The 13,832-nt window shown below is 39.0% G+C and overlaps 1 protein-coding gene and 1 pseudogene across 1 annotated transcript in view; one reads left to right on the top strand and one right to left on the bottom strand.

The window, feature by feature from the left end:
- CATSPERE (catsper channel auxiliary subunit epsilon) overlaps nt 1–13,832 on the bottom strand; it is a 146,329-nt gene that overhangs the window by 78,150 nt on the left and 54,347 nt on the right. The window lies entirely within an intron of this gene.
- LOC132026290 (protein-L-histidine N-pros-methyltransferase-like) lies at nt 480–13,764 on the top strand (annotated as a pseudogene).

Below are 13,832 nucleotides of genomic sequence, written 5' to 3'. Positions count from 1 at the left end.
TTTAACTACAAGATAATTTATGCAAGCCTCAAGGTAATCATAAAGAAAAACCTATAGTAGAGATACAAAAGATAAAAAGGATCATGGCCAAGCACTACAACGCCCCCATCAAATAGCAAAGGAAGACATCAATAGGGAAAGAGAGGAATAAAGCAGCTGCAAATTAGACAGAAAACAATTAACAAATGGTAATATTAAGTCCTCACCTATCAACAATTTCTTAAACGTAAATGGATTAAATTCCCAATCAAAAGGTATAGAGTGTCTGAATGGATAAAAACAACCATAAGCCAAGATCCAGGAATATGTGGTCCACAAGGGATTCACTTTAGACTTAAAGACACACATAGGCTGAAAGTGAAGTGATGGAGAGGGGCAGGAGGGGCAAGTTGGGAACAATGGCTCTAACGCTGCCAGGCAGCACCTTCTCCTCCTCACCCAGGTGCTAGCAGTGATCAAAAGAGCAACTGTGGCCCCGAATGAAACTGCTCCTGGGTGGGATGTGCCTGAGCCTTGCAACCACATGGCTAGCGCAGAGGATGTGGACTCTGTGGAACACAGCCACCCACTCCCTTTAAGTGAATGTGACAAGGGTACCTTGGTGGCAGCAGGTGGCAGGAAGGGGAACTACCAGTAGGATGTGTACAATGGAGAGGAGTTATGCTAATCATTCCAGGCTGTCTTTTTTCAGAGTTACCTTGATCAAGGAACCCAGATTTTAAACAACAGTGTTGAGAAATCGGGCTGGTTGTTTATTCAATTATATCACTCTTTTGTGTCATCTGTTTTTAAACTGTTTATGTCTAGAACATCTATCAGTGGGTTGCTAGGAAGAGGCTCAATGTTTGTGTTTTCACCAGATGAGGTTTTTTAAAAAATTTTTATTTTTTATTTATTTCTTTTCAGCATAACAGAATTCATTGTTTATGCACCACACCCAGTGCTCCATGCAATACGTGCCCTACATAACACCAGATGAGTTTAAGAGAGTGCTAAACACTAATGCAGACTGGAAAATCCAGAGACTTCTTGATTTCAGTGCTGGATATGGAGAAGTCACAAAAATCATGAGCCCTCATTTTGAAGAAATGTATGCCACTGAGCTATCTGAAAGTATGATATGGCAGCTTCAGAAGAAGAACTACAGAGTACTTGGAATAAATGAATGGCAGAATGAATGCTTCCCGTTGCATTGAATGAATTGAATGAATGAATACATCAGTTGCTTGAATTTGCTGGACTGATATGATCAGCCTGTGACTTATTTAAAGATATCAGAAGTGTCTTGGAGCCATCTAGAGGCAGGGCCATCCTTGCCCTGCTTTTACCCTTCCATCATTATGTGGAAAACAAGTGGCAAGTGGAGAAACCATCAGAAATTTTAGAAATCCAGGGACAGAGTTGGGAAGAACAAGTGAGTAGTCTGCCTTAAGTTTTCAGAAAAGCTGGTTTTGTTATGGAAGCTTTCACCAGACTTCCATACCTGTGTCTAGGTAACATGTATAGTGACTACTACATTCTGGATGGTGCTCTTTTTATTTTCAAACCGGTACAAACATATGGAGGCCCAAGTCTTCAGGGCCTACACCTACAGGGAAACTGAACAACATACTCTTGAACAACCACTGGATCAAGGAAGAAAACAAAAGGGAAGTTTACAAAGATCTCAAGAAAAACAAAAACAAAAACACAACTTATGGTATATTTCAAAAGCAGTACTTATGAGGGAAGCAATAAATGCCTATATTAAAAAAGAGAAACAATCTCAAACACACAACCCAACTTTATACCTCAATGAACTAGAAAAAGAACAAACTAAGCACAAAGTGAGAAGAAGGAAAGAAATAATAAAGATCAGAGCAGAGATAAGCAGAGAACACAAAAGCAATAGGGAAAAAAATCAATGAAACTAAGAATTAGTCTTTTGAAATATAAATAAGATGGACAAATCCTAAACTAGACTAAGAAAAAAAAAAAGACTCAAATAAATAAAACCAGAGGGAAACCTGAATGGCTCAGTGGGTTAAGTCTCTGTCTTGGCTAAGGTCATGATCTCAGGGTCCTGGGATCGCGTCCCCCATCAGGCTCTCTGCTCAGCAGGGAGCCTGTTTCCCCCCCACACCCCCGTCTCTCTGCCTGTCTCTCTGCTTACTTGTGATCACTCTCTCTGTCAGATAAATAAATAAAATCTTTAAAAAAAAATAAATAAAACCAGAAAGAGGAGACATTACAATAGGTGTTTCAAAAATAAAAAGAATCATAAAAGACTATTATAAACAACTATGTGCTAACAAATTAGATAAACCAGAAAGGATAGATAAATTCCTAGAAACATACAACTAGTAACACTGAATCAAGAAGAGAAAGCCTGCACAGGCCAGTGACAAATAAAGAGATTGAAGCAATAATCAAATATCTCCCAAGAAAGAAAACCCAGAAACAGATAGAAGGATTCACGGGTGAATTCTATCAAACATTCAAAGAAAAATTAATACGAATCCTTCTTCAGTTCTTCCAAAATCTAAAAGAGGGAACACTTCCAAACTCGTTTCATGAGGCCAGCCTGACTGGTACCAAAACGAGACAAAGACACCAGAAGAAAAGAAAACTGCGGGCCAATATCTCTGATAAACATAGATGCAAAACTCCCTAATAAAACACTAGCACACTGGGGTGCCTGGGTGGCTCAGTGGATTAAGCTGCTGCCTTTGGCTCAGGTCATGATCTCAGGGTCCTGGGATCGAGCCCCGCCCGCATCAGGCTCTGTGCTCAGCAAGGAGCCTGCTTCCCCCCTTCTCTCTGCCTGACTCTCTGCCTACTTGTGATCTCTCTCTCTGTCAAATAAATAAATAAAATCTTAAAAAAAACAAAAACACTAGCAAACCAAATTTGACAGAACATTAAAAAGATTACATACACACCATGACCACAAGGGATTCATCCAAGATTCATGCAAGAAGTTGCAACATATGTGAATAAATCAATGTGATAAACCACATTAATAGGATGAAAGATTAAAAACACATGATCATGTTAATAGATACATAAGAAACATTAAAAAAAAATCAACATTCAGGGGGACCTGGGTGGCTCAGTGGATTTAGCCGCTGTCTTCGGCTCAGGTCATGATCTCAGTGTCCTGGGAACAAGCCCCGCATCAGGCTCTTTGCTCAGTGGGGAGCCTGCTTCTCTCTCTCTCTCTCTCTGCCTACTTGTGATCTCTCTCTTTCTGTCAAATAAATAAATAAAAATCTTAAAAAAAATCAACATTCATTCATGATAAAAAGTCTCAACAAACTAGGTACAGTAGGAAATTACCTCAACACAATAAAGGATTGTGTATATAGAGTCTTCACAGCTAGCATGAAAACTAATGGGTAAAAACTGAAAGCTTTTCCTCCAAGATCCAGTATAAGGTCAGGATGCCCAATCTTACCACTTTTATTCAACATTGTACTAAAAGTCCTAGCCATAACAGTTAGACAAGAGAAAGAAGTAAAAGTCATCCAAAGCAGAACCAAAGAAGTAAAATTATCTGTGTTTGCAGATGACATGGTCATATATGTAGGACACCCTAAAGAATTAACAACAAAGGCCCTGTTAGAACTAGCGAATGAATTTTAGTGAAGTTGCAGAATTTAAAAAAAAAATCAATATTCAATAATCAGTCATATTTCTAGTCACAATAAACCATGTGAAAAGAAAATAAAGAATATAATCTCACTTACAATAGCAACAACAAAAAAATAAAAGACTTAGGAATCAACCAAAGATGTGAAAGTTTTCTATATTAAAAATTGTTAAAGCACTGGTGAGGAAAATTAAAGAAAACATGGATAAATGTAAAGATATTTCATATTCATGGATTGAAAGAATTAATATTGCCAAAATGTCTTTACTAATCCAAGTGCTTTACAGATGGAATTCATTCTCTATCAAAATCCCAATGCCATTTGACATAATTAGAAAAAACAATCCAAAAATTTGTATAGAACCACAAAAGACCCCAAATAGCAAATGCTATTTGGGTGGCTCTGTCCGTTAGGCATCTAACTCTTGGTTTCATCTCAGGTCATGGCCTCAGAGTCCTGAGATCAAGCCCCACATTGGGCTCCTCCTTCAGTGGTAAGTCTGCTTCCCCTCTCCATCACTTTGCCCCTCCCACTGCTCATGCACTCTCTTACTCTCTAAAATAAATAAATAAATCTTAAAAAAAAAAAAAAAAGAGCAAAGCTGGAAGCATGATACCTCCTGATTTCAATATATATTATAGAGCTATAGTAATCAGAACAGTATAGTAATGCCATAAAAACAGATATATAGACCAGGGGAATGAAATAAAGAGCCCAGCAATAAATCCATGCCTTTAAGATCAAATGATTTTTGACAAGAGTGCCAAGAATGTACATAGTGAAAGGGTAATTTGTTCAACAAATGTGTTGGAAAACCTGAATGTCCACATGCAGATGAATAAATTGAATGCTTATCTTGCATCATATTTTTCAAATCCACTCAAAATGAACTCAAGACTTAGACTTAAAACCATAAAAGTACTAGAAGAAAACATATGGGAAATGCTTCTTGACATTCGTCTGGGCAATGGCTTCTTTGGACGACATCAAAAACTCTAGGCAACAAAAATAAGAGTAGACAAATCAGGCTGCATGAAACTAAAACAGTTCCGCACATCAAGGGAAACAATCAACAGAGTGAAAAGACAACCTACTAAATGAGAGAATATATCTGTAAGCCAGATAGCTGATAAGAGTTTAATACCTGTAATGTATAAGGAGCTCAAACAATTCAAAAGCAAGAAAAAATTAACCCTAATAAAAAAAAAAATGGGCAAAGAATCTGAATAAACATTTCTCAAAGGAGACATATAAATGGCCCCAACAGGTATATGATAGGCGTTAAACATCACTAATCATCACGGAAATGCAAATCAATCACAAAATCACAATATCACCTCTCACCTGCTAAAATGGCTGTCATCAAAAAGATAAAAAGATAAGAAGGGTTGACAAGATGTGGAGAAAAGGAAATCCTTGTGCACTATTGGTGGGACTAGAGACAGGTATAGCCATTACGCAAACCAGTATGCATGTTCCTCAAAAGATTAAAAATAGAATTACAATATGATCTGGTAATCCCACTTCTGGGCATGTATCCAGTAGAAATGCAAACAGAATATCAAAGAGATATCTGTCTTCTTATGTTCACTGCATCATTATTATTTTTTTAAAGATTTTTATGTACTTTTTACTTGAGAGAAAGCGAGCAAGAGAGCACAAGCAGAAGGAGGGCAGAGGGAGAGGGAGAATCAGATTCCCCACTGAGCAAGCAGCCCGATGCGGGACTTGATCCCAAGACCCTGGGATCATGACCCGAGGGGAAGGCAGACGCATAATGACTGAGCCACACAGGTACCCTCGCTGCACCATTATTCACAATAGCCAAGATATGGAAGCTACCCAAGTGCCCACATGCCATATACATGTATATTAAAGCATTTAAATACATATTTAATTAGATTTATTTAATTTTATGTTTATTTATTAATATAAATTTCTATTTATTTAATTTTACATAATTAAATACCTATCTAATACTTAATTACATAAAATTAAATGCTATCTAATAGTAAGATATATACTTAATTATAATTAGAAAATCTTATTAGCTATCTCTTAAAAGTCAGAAGACACCACTGAATTCTGAACAACAAAATACTTTCATTAAAAAAGTTTAAAACCTGTGCTTATTATTAGAGTGATTTTTCCACAAGAAATCAATAGGAAGAAAATGAATCTGTAAACAAATATTTACAGCACTGAATCATTATTAGAAAAAGAAATCCTGAGACAATGATTAATACTGGAAATTCTTAAAAACCCAAAGAGATTAAACACAAATGTACATGATATATTCTTGCTATTAAAATAACATATCTTTGGGCGCCTGGGTGGCTCAGTGGGTTAAGCTGCTGCCTTCGGCTCAGGTCATGATCTCAGGGTCCTGGGATCGAGTCCCGCGTCGGGCTCTCTGCTCAGCAGGGAGCCTGTTTCCTCCTCTCTCTCTCTCTGCCTGCCTCTCTGCCTACTTGTGATCTTTCTCTGTCAAATAAATAAATAAAATCTTAAAAAAAAAAAAACAAGAAAAGAAAATAACGTATCTTTTAAGGTTTGGCTACAGTTTAGAAATGTTTCTTTTACTTTGTTCTTTTACATTTGTGTCATATGATATCTATCTTTTTTCAGTTGAGACTTTCCTTTTTCTTGGTCTGATGAGTAATTTTTGGATTGTATCCCCTGACTATTTTAAGTATTATAAAGTTAGATTCTAATTCCTATTTAAATCTTTCACGTTATCCAGTAGTTAATCTGTTTAGGATCAGAATGCAGGTCTTAAATCCCTTTTGTAGATTGTGGTTCAAATGTCAATTTAATTTATAGAGGTACTGCAGGGCTATTTTGTCCCACTTTTGTGTTAACAGGAATAAAGGACTCCACCCAACAGTCCCACAGAACCAGGTAGGGAGGGGAAGCTGTGTTTCCTTGTTATTACAGGGCATTGGTTGGTCAAAGTCCTGCCCACAGGCGCCACGGGGAGGGGGTACTGCCTCACTGCTTCATGGCTTCCTTATTACAGGGTGGGGGTGACTGGGAACTCCATCCACAGGCTCTCCAAGGGGGGTCCCACATTGTAATCGGAAGGCAGAGGTTGAAGTCAGAGTTCTACCTACAGGTGCTGCAGGATGAGGCACTGCCTCCTGTGTGTGTGTGTGTGTGTGTGTGTGTGTGTGTGTGTTTTATGCATGAAAAGAAGTGGTAATTAGCCGGGCCTCTCTGGTACTGAAGGGTGGGGATGAAAGTCAAGAGCTCTGCCCAGGAGCGTCCTGAATGAAAGGCACTTCCTCCTTAGTGCAGAGGGGTGAGAGTCCGACTTCTACCTTTAGGCTCCACAGGGTAGGGGAGGCTCCTCATTACTGCAGGATGTGGGAGGAAACACAGGGTTCCGGCCAGTGGCTTCACTGCTGCAGCACCTATTATAATGGGAACTGGGAGCGGCTCTTTTTTTGTATGGTGGGTGGTGCAAGAATACACAGGTGTGTTAAAAAACTTCTGTCCTTCTGGGCCACCAATAGGTCTTTCTGGTCTTCTGGATAAAGAACTCAGGCCTTTCTTGGGGCTTGTTTTCTTCTGTGCTTGCCAGAGTATAGAGGAGACAAGGAAAAATTCGGGGAACTCGCGGGTAGGGCTCTCTTAGAATCTCAAGGTCCCTAAGTCACATCTACTTTCCTTTCTGTGTCTTTCAGTATTTCTGTGGGTGAAATGTATGTTGTCTAGGCTTTTTCTGTCATTATGAATAGTGGCAGAAGTAAAATGAAATGCATTTACTCCATCTAGTCTGAAATTGGAAACTTGATATAATATGTTTCAAAACTATCTACTGTCATATGGAAAATGGATTGTAGGGTGGGGATAGAGTGAGGGCATTGAGATTAGTTAAGGAGCGTTTCCTTGAGAAACTAGGAGGTGGGACTCCTGGGTGGCTCAGTTGGTTAAACATCTGCCCTCAGCTGAGGTCATGATCCCAGGGTCCTGGGATTGAGTCCCATATGAGGCTCCTTGCTCAGCCAGGAGCCTACTTCTCCCTTGCCTGCTCTGCCTGCTGTAACCTCTGCTTGTGCTCTCTCTCTCTCTGACAAATAAATAAAATCTTTATTAAAAAGGGGGGGGGGACTGGGAGGATAATGGTGTCATGGACTGTTATGGTGACTCCTGTGGGAAGAACAGATTTATAGGGAAACTGGAGAGTCCACTTTATCCACACTACATAGAATCTGCTTATAAGACCTCTAAACCGGAATGCCAGTGGTCCGTTGAACTTATGATTTGGAAAGGTAAGGGGAAAATTCTTGCTGGAGGTATGAATTTGTAACTCATTATTGTATAATATCTAAAACATTTGGGTCTAAGTAAGATCACCTGAGGAGCAAATGCAAAGAATCATTTAAAGATTAGTGAAGGAGGGGCGCCTGAGTGGCTCAGTGGGTTAAGTCTCTGCCTTCGGCTCGGGTCATGATCTCAGGGTCCTGGGATCAAGCCCCACATCGGGCTCTCTGCTTGGCAGGGAGCCTGCTTCCTCCTCTCTCTATGCCTGCCTCTCTGCCTACTTGTGATCTCTCTCTCTCTCTCTAATAAATATATAAAATATTTAAAAAAAAAGATTAGTGAAGGAAGAGGAGAAAGTAAAGGAGATGGCAAAGGGTAACATGTAAATTAGGAGGGAAACCAACATGTTTTGGTGCTAGAGAAGCCATTAGAGGAGAGTGTTTCAAAGAAAAAAAGAAGTAGTTAAACATGTTAAATTCTGCCAAGTTGTGAAAAGTGTCCATTAGATTTCATGACATGGAGATGGACTTTGGTTCCACAATTCAGTGGATTAAAAGTAGAGTCACCATAGCGACTATCCTGATCAAGTTGTACAACCATGTATGGAAGTTCTTGGTTGTAGAAACTGAAGCTGCATGATATGAATTGAAGAATGAATGGAACTAAAAATATATTGTACAGAGTTTTAGCTCTGTCATGTAAAGAGCTTAGAAGGTGTCACTCCTATTACTACCCAAGGAAAAGCCAGACAAATTAAAAATCAATGACTTTTCTTGAGCCCATCCAGGGAACTGAGTTTGCAGGGCAAACTACCAACCCAAGGTCTGTAGAGACAGATGAATCCAGAGAGTCATAGTTGAGAATCTGTTTACATGGAGAAGAAACTACTGGAGCCATAAACTGGTGGTAAGGAACACTTAAATGGTAATTTTGACAAATTACGGGAAGCTGAGTGTGAGATCAAGAAAGTCCTTATGGTTATAATTTAAGGGGAAACTCCACCAGATCTCACCGTGAAGACTAGAGAAAAATCCCCTCATGGATTTGGCAGGCGGAGAGGAAAAATAATCTTTGTGAAATAGACCCAGAGCCTTTTCCACAACAAAGGCCTGCTCTTCAGGGAGAAAGTGTGTACCAGATCCCTGTCCCAGAATCGTAGGGAAGGTTACTCCTTTCACTCCTGTCTCCTCTAGACTTTCAGTCTCAATCAGTTAGGAGGAAGCTATACAGGAATAAACATTTCTGGAGGTCACACACCAGAGATGCAGGCCCACTAAAACACTGACATTTAAGTGGGAGATTGTACAAGGCTCCCCTCGCTCATACCTTACTACATCAAAAAGGCTTCAGTAAAATAGTGTAGATTAGAATAGAATTAGATAGATTAGAATAGAACTGTAAGATATATACAGTCTCTGAAGAGAGAAACTTAGGCATGTCTAAAGTCAAAAAGGGAGACAAAAACAAGAACCTTAAAGCAATTTAAAGCTTCTGGCACCTATAGTTACAGCAAACACCAAACCAAGCCCAATTACTGGCCAGATTAATATAAATCCACATACAAGTGGCTTATTTAACCTCAGTTCCCATTACCCAATTTAACATATATGACTTTCAACAATAACAAACAAAATTGCAAGCTTGCCAAAAAGCAAGCAGAAACAAAGTCCGGAGAGAAAGAAAACTTGAGAACTAGAATCAGAAATGATACACATATTAGAATTCCCAGATAGCTAATTTATAATAACTGTGATTAATATATTAAGGGCTCTAATAGAAAAATGAGAAAATATAGAAGAACAGATGGGTAATGTAAGCAGAAAAGTAGAAATTCTAAGAAAGAGTTAAGGAAATGCTAGGAATAAAAACAATGTAATAGAAATGAAGAATGCTTTTGATGGGCTGATCAGTGAATTCACCAGAGCTGAGGAGGGAATTAGTGGGCTTGAAGGTAGGTCAAAAGAAAATTCCCAAACTGAAATACAAAGTAAAAAAAAAAAAAAAAAAAAAGGACAGCACTTCCAAGAACTGTTGGATAATTTCAAAAGATGTAACACATAAACAACTAGAATGCCAGAAGAAGAGAGAATGGAGCAAAATAAATATTTCAGGTAATAATGGCCAAGAAGCTCAGGAAACATGATGAATACTAAATGTAAAACAACTACTCCAAAGCATACCATAGTCAAGCTGCAGAAAACTGAAGTCAAAAACCAAATCTTTGAAAAATGCGGGAGGGGAATAAAATTGATCAAAAAGAGTAATAATTAAGAGACCTCTTGTCAGAGGCACACATGCAAGAAGAGAGTTGAGTGAAATATTTAGAGTTGAAAGAAAAAAAATCCACCAACCTAGAATTCTATGTCCAGCAAAATTATCCTTCAAGAGTGATAAAGAAATTAAAACTTTCTCAGATGGGGTGCCTGGGTGGCTCTGTTGGTTGAGCACCTGCCTTCAGCTCAGGTCATGATCCCAGGGTCCTGGGATCGAGCCCCACATTGGGCTCCTTGTTCAGTGGGAAGTCTGCTTCTCCCTCTGCCTCCCCCTTTGCTTGTTCTCTCTCTCAAGTGAATAAATAAAATCTTAAAAAAAGAAAAAAAAAAACTTTCTCAGAAAACAAAAACCAAGGGATTCCTCACCAGCAGAACTGTCCTGCAAGAAATGTTAAAATATTTTCTTCAGAGAGAAGGAGAATGATAAAGGTAAGAAACTTGGATTTACATAAAAAAAGAAGAGCATTAGAAAAGGAGCAAACCAAGATAAAAGAAAACAATTTCTTCTTATTTTGTATTGAGGTAAAATTAACATATGATTGACCACATTAAAGTTTATGATTCAGTGGTTTTTAGTACCTTCATGATGTGCAACAACTATCTTTTTCTAGTTCCAAAATGGTTTGATCAACTTGAAAGAAAATCCTGTACCCATCAATCTGTCACTGTTCTTGAGTTCATCCAAAAAATAATTGTTTGTTTAAATTAATAATAGTAACAAATAGTAAAAAAGTATTGGACTACTATCCCACATGGATAATTAAATGAATGACAGCAATGTAACAGGATACAAGAGGGTGGAATTGAGAATACTTTGTTTGAACCTAAATTAGAGTTGAGTGGAATAGTGTTATTGGAAAGTAGATTTGGATTAGTTAAAATTAGTTAAAATGTACATTGGATTAGTTAAAATGTACATTGTAAACTCCAGAAACTCCAGGGCAATCACTAAAATTTTTTTGAGGAAATATAATCAATACACTAAGAAAGGAAATAAATAGAATCCTACACAATGCTCAATTAAAACAAAAAAGGCAGAAAAAGAAGCATCTGGCAATGAATAGAAAACAGTTACAAACATGGTTGATATTAAGCCAAATAAATGAATAATCAACTTAAATGTTAATGGTCTAAATGGACCAATTAAAAAGCAGAGATTGCCAGAATGAATTTTTGGAAAAATCCCAATAAGACGCAACTATATGCTAAGTGAAATATGCCAGAGAATTACAAACATATGATTTCACTCATATGTGGAATTTAAAAAGCAAAACCGATGAACACAGGAGAAGGGAAGTGAAAGTAAAATAAGATGAAAACAGAAAGGAAGACAAAACATAACAGACTCTTAAGTATTGGAAACAAACTGAGGGTTGCTGGAGGGGAGGTGGGTGGGGGAATGGAGTAACTGGGTGATGCGCATGAAAGAGGGCCCCTGAAGTAATGAGCACTGGGTGTTGTATGCACTGATGAATCACTAAATTCTACCTCTGAAACTAGTAATATAGTATATGTTAATTTTAAAGAAGTAAAAATAAAATAAAAAATAAAATCATTTTAAAAGAATTAAAAAAAAAATAGAAAAGGTGAATTTAAAAAAAGATGCAATTATATATTGTCCTTAAGAAACATGTTTTAAACATAAACCTCAGTTTAAAAGTAAAGAAGTAAAGAAAAAAGTATACTAAACTAAAACTAATGAAAAGAAAACTGGGGGACTATAAAATTTCAGACAAGGCCAACTTCAGCACAGAATTTTATTAGTGACAAAAAGGGCAGAATATAAAAATAAAGAGGTTAATTTTCCAAGAGAACATAACAATCCTAAACATGAATGCATCTAACAACAGCACATCAAGGCAAAAACTGACAATTGCCAGGAGAAATAAGAGAATCTACTATTATAGTCAGAAACCTAAATGCCACCCCTCCATCAGTAGCTGATAGATCAATCAGGCTGAAAATCAACAAAAATATCCACTTAACACTATCAACAACTTAATCTAATTGTCTTATATAGAATACTCAATCCTACAACACTAGAACACATATTCTTATCAAGATCACATGGAACATTCACCAAGATAAACCACGTTCTGGACCACAAAACACTTATAAAACATAAACAAATTTAATAGAAATTGTAGACTTCTGGGGAAGAGGGTGGAGTAGGAGGATCCTAAACTCATAAAATGACACGAAGCTGGCAGAATAGATTCTTTACAGCGAAACATAGAGAAGAGGGCACATCAAGGAGGGTAGAAAGCAGAGACATAGTCAGGAACCAAGCTGACCTGTGAGACTATTTGCAGGAGGGACGGCTACTTCAAGCAAGAAGAAGAGAGAGGAGCACACTCCTCACTGGGCACCCCAGGCACAGGGGCCCAAAATGGGAAGATGAATCCCAACCATAACATTTGTCTTTGAAAACCAGAGGGGCTTAACTTCTTAAGTTCTTATAATCAGTGAGGCTTAACACCTGGAACATTTTTTAAAAAAATATTTTATTTATTTGAGAGCGAGAGAGAGAAAATGAGATAGGGAGAGCATGAAAGGGGGGAGGGTCAGAGAGAGAAGCAGACTCCCTGCTGAGCAGGGAGCCGATGTGGGATTTCATCCTTGGACTCCAGGATCATGACCTGAGCTGGAGGCAGTCACTTAACGAACTGAGCCACTCAAGCACCCTAACACCTGGAACTTTAAAAAAACAGTGGCTAGGGGGCACCTGGGTGGCTCAGTGGGTTAAAGCCTCTGCCTTTGGCTCAGATCTCAGGGTCCTGGGATCGAGCCCCACATTGGGCTCTCTGCTCAGTGGGGAGCCTGCTTCCTCCTCTCTCCCTGCCTGCCTCTCTGACTACTTGTAATCTCTGTCTATCAAATAAATAAATAGAATCTATAAAAAAGAAAAACAGTAGCTGGACTCTGGAATAGCAAGAGGAAACTGAGTCCTGGCCATTAAAGAGACAACACAACAGCCCTGCCAAGAGACAGTATAGAAGCAGCGGTTTGAAAAAGCATGGGGTATACGGGAGGGAGATTTGGTTACTAATCTCATAACATGTGCTGGAGGGGCAGGGATCATTGGGAAACTCCAAGAATAAAAAAGCTGGTGGGCACTATTTCCCTCCCCTGCCCCCCAGCTTAGATACATAGACACCTGCAGGAACCAGTGCAGCATCAACACTCTCCACTGGCTTGCCAACAGTGTGCTCTGCGACCATGTCCTCCTGCAGACTTACCTTCAACCCAGCCTCAGCAGCTCTCCAAATCAGTGCCAAGCAACCTCCCACAGTGGACCTCAGCAAACCTTACTGACCCCACCCCCTGAACACTTCTGCCAACCTACCCTCTCCCGCCTGGACTTGGCAGTTTTCCCTGGTAGCTTCAAGTCCCCTTCCACAGCAGACCAGCCTGGATCTTCCTGGCATCCACCCCTGGCTTCTCCTCAGAATTTGCCCCCTCCAAACTGGCTTCATAAGAGTACACCCAAAGCAGTGACACAAGAGTACACCCAAAGCAGTGAGTACACCCAAAGCAATGACTCATTGTGTAAGCAGCCCTGCTGGGCCAGTACCTCTCCAAGTGACTCTTGACCTGTGGCTCCCACTTGGTCTGGGAGCAGAAAACTGCAGACCCCACCCACCAATGAAAGATTCCCAGG

Source organism: Mustela nigripes, chromosome 10, assembly GCF_022355385.1.
Source record: "Mustela nigripes isolate SB6536 chromosome 10, MUSNIG.SB6536, whole genome shotgun sequence".
Taxonomy (NCBI): Eukaryota; Metazoa; Chordata; class Mammalia; order Carnivora; family Mustelidae; genus Mustela; species Mustela nigripes.
Note: the sequence above shows the minus strand (reverse complement) of the source record. Positions and strands in the feature narration are given on the sequence as shown.